The following is a 6,965-nucleotide window of genomic DNA, read 5'->3' on the forward strand; positions in this document are numbered from 1 at the left end:
TTTTCGGTGAATGCCTTATAACATTCACACACACACACACACACACACACACACACACACACACACACACACACACTGCATAAGCATCTGTACAACGAAAGACAAGGCAACACACACACACACACACACACACACACACACACACACACACACACACACACACACACACACTGCATAAGCATCTGTACAACAAAAGACAAGGCAACACACACACACACACACACACTGCATAAGCATCTGTACAACGTAAGACAAGGCAACACACACACACACACACACACACACACACACACACACACTGCATCACCATCTGTACAACGAAAGATAAGGCAACACACACACACACACACGCATAACAATCTGTACAACGAAAGACAAAGCAACACACACTGCATCACCATCTGTACAACGAAAAATAAGGCAACACACACACACACACACACACACACACACACACACACACACACACACACACACACACACACCTTGAAAAAAAAAACACTGGAGGGACTGGAAGGGAGTTAGGGAAGATACCACTCTGATAACGTCACGGCTGGGAGGGCTTGTGATGTCACAGCTTGGGGGTTGATGACGTCACCGACCGTTATTTACGTACGTACGTATTTTATTTTGAAAATGACCCCTCTAAAAAACGCAGCTAGACAGGAATACTTTATAAATTCAGACTTGCCACACATTTTAACTGATGCCACAAATAACAACACATTTCAAAACGCAGTAGTATTAAACATATTTAAAAAGAAGTATCTGGAAACTGTTGGAACCTTCACCCCATTCAAAATCGTTCAAATGTCCACCCATTCTGGCTTAAACATAACGGAAAACACTTTAAAAAATCTGAACTATTTTCTAAAACCATTTAAAGTGAGCTACAAGCACAAATAAAAAATCTACCGAAAAAAAATCAATATTATTGGAAATTGAACATGAATAAAAACAAGTGTACGGTGCACGCATTTCACTGAGCGGGACGGCATCACACTTAAAAAAACACCAACTATTTTTTAAAACCAATAAGAACCTAGTACAGGCTGAAATAAAAAAAAATTAGTTTTGGGACCGTAAAAAAATACGCCGAAAACGGCCCTCTTATTTACACAAAAACAACACCAAAATCACCACTTTTCATGCAACACATGCGCTCAAATAACTTAAAAGACAACGAAATATTTTTACAAACCTTATTTTACCTTTATCTTAGCTACAGGCCGAAATAGAATACTTAGGAAATAAAAAAAAATAATATTGGAACCGGAGGGGGCTGGGGAGCCTTATCCAAGATGGCGGTGGGGGGCCAGTGGAGGGGACGACCAACCCTTCTCACTCATTTAAACTCTCGCCAAACTTAAACTAAGTAATGGCAGGTATATCTAACGAGCAGATATTAAAGCTTGGCCATGTGGCTCCGCTTTGCGATAGTAATGGTTTAAAAGACTCACAGATAAGATAGATAATGGCTGATAAATAGAGAGGACCCAGATTGTTTACATTTTCATTAAGTTAAATTTTACGGTTTTTAGCAACGAGACGAGGCTGACACAGGGATATATTGTGCTGGAGGTTAGGTGAGATGCGTTAAAATGAGTTAAAACCGTGGATTGTTCAGTTATTCATTAAAAAGTTACGTTAAGTTACCTAAATTTATTTTAACACTTCCTGACCTTACCTTCCCTGTGGTGGTGATGGTGGTGGTGATCTACCTTCCTGCTTCCTCGTCACTATGGCTGGGCGTCTAGCACCTTCTCACAACCAAACTTTTCTTTATTTTGCTTGTTTTCACCCACTGCTGCCTTCGGGTGTCCACTGCTAGAGCCCACGCCTTCCTCATTACCAACTAAAGAAGGGTTAACTCATGGGTAAGCCTTGGCAGCCACTGTGTAGGCGTGGTTACACACACACAAAAAAAAAAAAAAAAAAAAAACACAAATTCTGTCAGGCTGGGAGTTGAAACAGACGCGTACCAACACCACCCATAGATGGGACACACTGACTGGTTAACTTGTCAGGCAGCAGCTCAGCGTTGCCAGATTGTTTTGGCCATATTATCGTACTACACAGGTTGAAATTATTGTACTTCTGGTAAAATTATCGTACATATGTAATTATTCCAAATATTATGCAAAACTGACACTTTCCAAATACAGCAATATATATATATATATATATATATATATATATATATATATATATATATATAGAGAGAGAGAGAGAGAGAGAGAGAGAGAGAGAGAGAGAGAGAGAGAGAGAGAGAGAGAGAGAGAGAGAGAGAGAGAGAGAGAGAGAGAGAGAGAGAGAGGTGTGTGTGTAATGAAAAAAAAACAACAATGCCCTTAACAAACAAAACACTTTCCTAAATACATATCATTAATAATTGGAGAAAAACTACAGGACACTTCCTTAAGTTGTTTACTTACTATGTAGGAGATTACTGGTCTTGTTCTTCTATATATACGTCCGGTACGTCGTCAGCATCCCCGGCACTCTCTTCATTGGAGGAATATAGCACTCTTGATGTCATGTTTTTTATCATTGATTTTGATTGATGGCTTGAAGGTCGTACAGTCACTGCTGGATGTAGAAGCAACACACTGCTTCGCTAGGATGATGTCTCTTACGGTTTCTGTTTTTAGTTTATTTCTGTCTTTTGTTTTCACACGGTTTACACTACTAAGGACTTCTGTCTTAAAAACAATAACAGACAATCCAGAATTAAGCAAGCAAAAAAAGGAAATGTAGGAGTTTCGCTTCCACTGCAGATTATTTTTGATAGTAGCAGCAGAACAGATCAGGAAGAGATTTAATTTCGGAGATGAAGTCCTTTCAAGAATGCATATGTTGGAGCCAGCCAGTGTTCTAGGCATCCAGGGCAAAGTGCAAGAGCAAAGTTTGGTGCCCCTCGTGACACACCTTCCCCGAATCATTGCCCAAGATGATTCTACCCTCCAGCAACTGGACGATGAGTGGAGGAGGCTTGCTGTAGAAGATCTGCCTGAATCCATTACCAACATGGCGAAAAAAGTGGACAAAAGCAATTACAACCAGCCTGATAAATTTTGGTGTGCCATAAAAACTCTGGAGGATAGTGATGGAAACCCCAAGTTTAAGCTTGTTTCAGACTTTTCACTAGGATGTCTTTCTTTGCCTCATGCTAATGCTGACTGTGAGTGCTGCTTCTCTAGTGTAAACCGTGTGAAAACAAAAGACAGAAATAAGCTAAAAACAGAAACCGTAAGAGACATCATCCTAGCGAAGCAGTGTGTTGCTTCCACATCCAGCTGTGATTGTACGACCTTCAAGCCATCAATCAAAGTCAATGATAAAAAACATGACATCAAGAGTGCTATATTCCTCCAATGAAGAGAGTGCTGGGGCTGCTGACGACGTGCCGGATGTATATATAGAAGAACAAGACCAGTAATCTCCTACATAGTAAGTAAACAACTTAACGAAGTGTCCTGTAGTTTTCTCCAATTATTAATGATATGTATTTATGAAAGTGTTTTGTTTGTTAAGGGCATTGTTGTTTTTTCATTACACACACACACACACACCTCTCTCTCTCTCTCTCTCTCTCTCTCTCTCTCTCTCTATATATATATATATATATATATATATATATATATATAGAGAGAGAGAGAGAGAGAGAGAGAGAGAGAGAGAGAGAGAGAGAGAACCTAAATTTTGCTGTATTTGGAAAGTGGCAGTTTTGCATAATATTTGGAATAATTACATATATATGTACGATAATTTTATCAGAAGTACAATAATTTCAACCTGGGTAGTACGATAATATGGCCAAAACAATCTGGCAACGCTGGTGCGTTCACAGAGAACGCTGGTTTTCTCGTTCGAGAAACCAGCGTCAACAGGTGCCAGCCAGCGCCAAGAATTACACCATATAAACAAGTGTAAGCAGGTTCGAGCTTGTCGCCGCAGGTGTAACGCCACCCCCCCCTCCTCCCTCCTCCTCACCGGTCCGATCAGAGCTCTAATGAGACGAGGCAAAGATCTTCACGGTGAAGAAGAAAAAAAAGAGAAGAGGAAGAGAGAAGAGGTGAAGCACGCACACACAATAGAAAAAAAAGAAAACATTTTTGATTGGTAATGGTTCTCGCCTTCATCGTCATGGCCAGAGGGTAGGGAGAGGTTAATTATCACACAGTACCTACAGTGTGGCTTTATTAGGAGGAACGAAAAATATAAAAATAGCAAAAATAATTAAATGAATAATACTGATGGGATTCTTTGGGTTGACTGACCCACTATGACACTATCGAGTGGTTAATCTAGAAAAAAAAAAAAAAAATAAGGCACTTGAAATTCTGGTATGGCATATACACTTATACTCCGTTACTTAACACTACGAATACACAAGAAAATAATTACTTTTATAACTCCTCAAGAGTACCATTGATTCTGGGCACCGTTATATCCCTAAATAGCGTCACAGCCTTCATCCATCACTTTTCTACGGCAATAATATTGCCCACAACACATTCACAGTAGACTATACTTGACCAAAGAAACATTACATGGCTAACACTTTCCCAAGACTCTGTGGCCTGTCTCCACGTGGGACCAACACCGGCTATTTTATCTCTTGCCAGAGGGAAGGGAGACGCCATTCTCTTGCCAGAGGGAAGGGAGACGCCATTCTGTCAACACGTACTGTTACTATATCTTCACTAGAGACATGAATAATAAACATGAACACAGTAATATTCACTTCTAAATAAAAGAAAAATCAAATATTTCAGAGCTACGAGACCCACCTCTTGCCAGAGGGAAGGGAGACGCCATTCTATGCTCTCTCCCTCAACACCCCCAGGCCTCTTAAGTTATTGGAACCTTAGCTAGTTCTCTCTCTCTCTTCTTTCACAAATAATTTTACTGAACCGTGAGTTTAAATAAAAATGCAGGAATAATTGGCTAGCAAGGTGAGCATATAAGCTGGACATTAGTTGAAGTTAATAATTGAATTCTAAATTACTAACATATTTTATAAGCTAGGGAATGACACCTTATGAGTTACTGGTAGGCTGACGCAACATGATGTAATCCTATTATTCGTATTACCACTGATTAGAGAAAACCACAGTTGAAATAAGTAAAGATTATTTATAACAAATGTTTCAAGACTTTTAAATCACTCCCACGAATACACGCCTTATAAATATATTTTTTTCATATAATCACTAAACCTTTAATTACCGCTATTATCCTCCTCTTCACCGCAAACTACAAAAAAAAACAATTATTGGGGAGACTCAAAGAAACACAGAAATAATAAAAAGGAGCGTTACACACGCCCATTCTCCCAGAGTTAAACTCACGGTGAAGAATACATGCAAAATCCTACCTATACACTTTCCCTATCCTATCCATACATAAGGTCTACTAAACAGCTGACACTGACTCAACCATTTACCCTTGAGTCACCTGACTCGTACATTTCTTCCCGTAGGAAATTGTACCAACACCTTTCACATACAGAATACTTACAGGAAAAGAGAACTTGGACCCCAGTCACCCTCTGCTCTACGGGTAATCTATGGAGAAGTCACCTGACTAACTCCGTCACTCTCTTTATTCCCCGTCTCATAGAAAAGGAATAATCTATTACATTCGCAGCATTCGACACATTCGCCAACATTCACACAAATCATTCCTCTTACTACAACGAAGACTGGGGTAATACGTCCTCAAGGGAAACTTAGGACCCGTTAGAGGTGATGACTGTAACTTGAGGAGGAAGTAACCAAGTACGACGTTCCCTGGAAACCTCACTTCTCGAACTAAAGCCCACAAGAATGGGGTACACTTCCCCGAACTGAAACACATAAGCTACCATCTGGTATGAACTGTTTTGACACGACGAGAATTTGGGGACGACTTTCCCGAAATGCCCCACTCTATTTGTGGCTGAGACAGTGTCACTGACCTTCGAACACTTGTGACGGATGAGGATTTCCTGCTCTTAACTCACTTCATTCCTAACCCTCACATCCTATACATTATAACACTGTTCACTTCTCCTCACTCCTGAGTTCGTGCATCACCTTAGCACTCCTCAATAAGACGTCTGGGAGGTCGACGGCGGCGGGGAGGGAGGTCTTGATCCTCCTCCTCCTCCTCCTCAACACATCCGTCTGAATAGTTCTCCTCCAACTCTGGAATAATTTCACTCCGGCTCACATACGGTTTCACCTTTTCTGCTGCTCTTTGTACTAACTTCCCAGAATAGGGGTCCTCCACTACATACAGTTGACCGTCCCTGATTACCTCACTCACTCGATATGGTCCTTTCCACTTAGCATTCAATTTGGTAGAGGTACCAGGCAACGGAGTTTCTGATTTCACCCACACCAAGGACCCAACTGAGACCTTTTCATCACGTCGTTTTCTGTTCGCCACTGCACGGTACCTCCTCTGTGACGTCACACTAGCGTCTTTAATCATGCGCTTAAGTTGCTGAACGTCACTATCTTCAGACTGCACCGTCAGGAGAGGCGCCGTGACGAAACGAGGTGGCTGTCTTGCGAAGAATGCTACATATGGAGAGACCCCCGTGCTGCTATGTACTGCCAGATTCATGTGTGACTGACATTCACTGAGAAGGGCAGGCCACCTTAAAGGGTAACCCTTGCACATTTGGGACAGCACGGTCTTCAGGGTCCGGTGCATTCTCTCGATGAGTCCGTTTGACTGGGAGTGATAGGGAGTGGTGTTCTCGTCCCGTGAACTCCAAGGCATTGTCACACAGGATGGAGAGTGGCCGGCCATGCAATGGCCATGCAATGCCCCCCCAGTCAAACACAGTCCACCGCGAACGTGCCGCGAGCAAAACCATTGCCGTAGAGAAGTGACACTTTGAACATTACTTGACCCAATATTACCCAACTGCCAGTACTCTGTCTCTCCCAATACGACTGGCCAAGACTACA

General features: G+C 41.6%; 1 long non-coding RNA gene across 1 annotated transcript; it reads right to left on the reverse strand.

Annotated features, from left to right (window-relative positions):
* Positions 1-4,186: 4,186 nt before the first annotated feature.
* LOC135092726 (uncharacterized) lies at positions 4,187-6,737 on the reverse strand. The gene is made up of 2 exons (XR_010263043.1): positions 4,794-6,737; positions 4,187-4,676 (listed from the first exon to the last, which is right to left on the reverse strand). It is a non-coding gene; the product is annotated as an uncharacterized LOC135092726 (long non-coding RNA).
* Between the last annotated feature and the right edge of the window lie 228 nt (positions 6,738-6,965).

The sequence above is a fragment of the Scylla paramamosain genome, chromosome 40 (genome assembly GCF_035594125.1).
Source record: "Scylla paramamosain isolate STU-SP2022 chromosome 40, ASM3559412v1, whole genome shotgun sequence".
NCBI classification, from domain to species: Eukaryota; Metazoa; Arthropoda; class Malacostraca; order Decapoda; family Portunidae; genus Scylla; species Scylla paramamosain.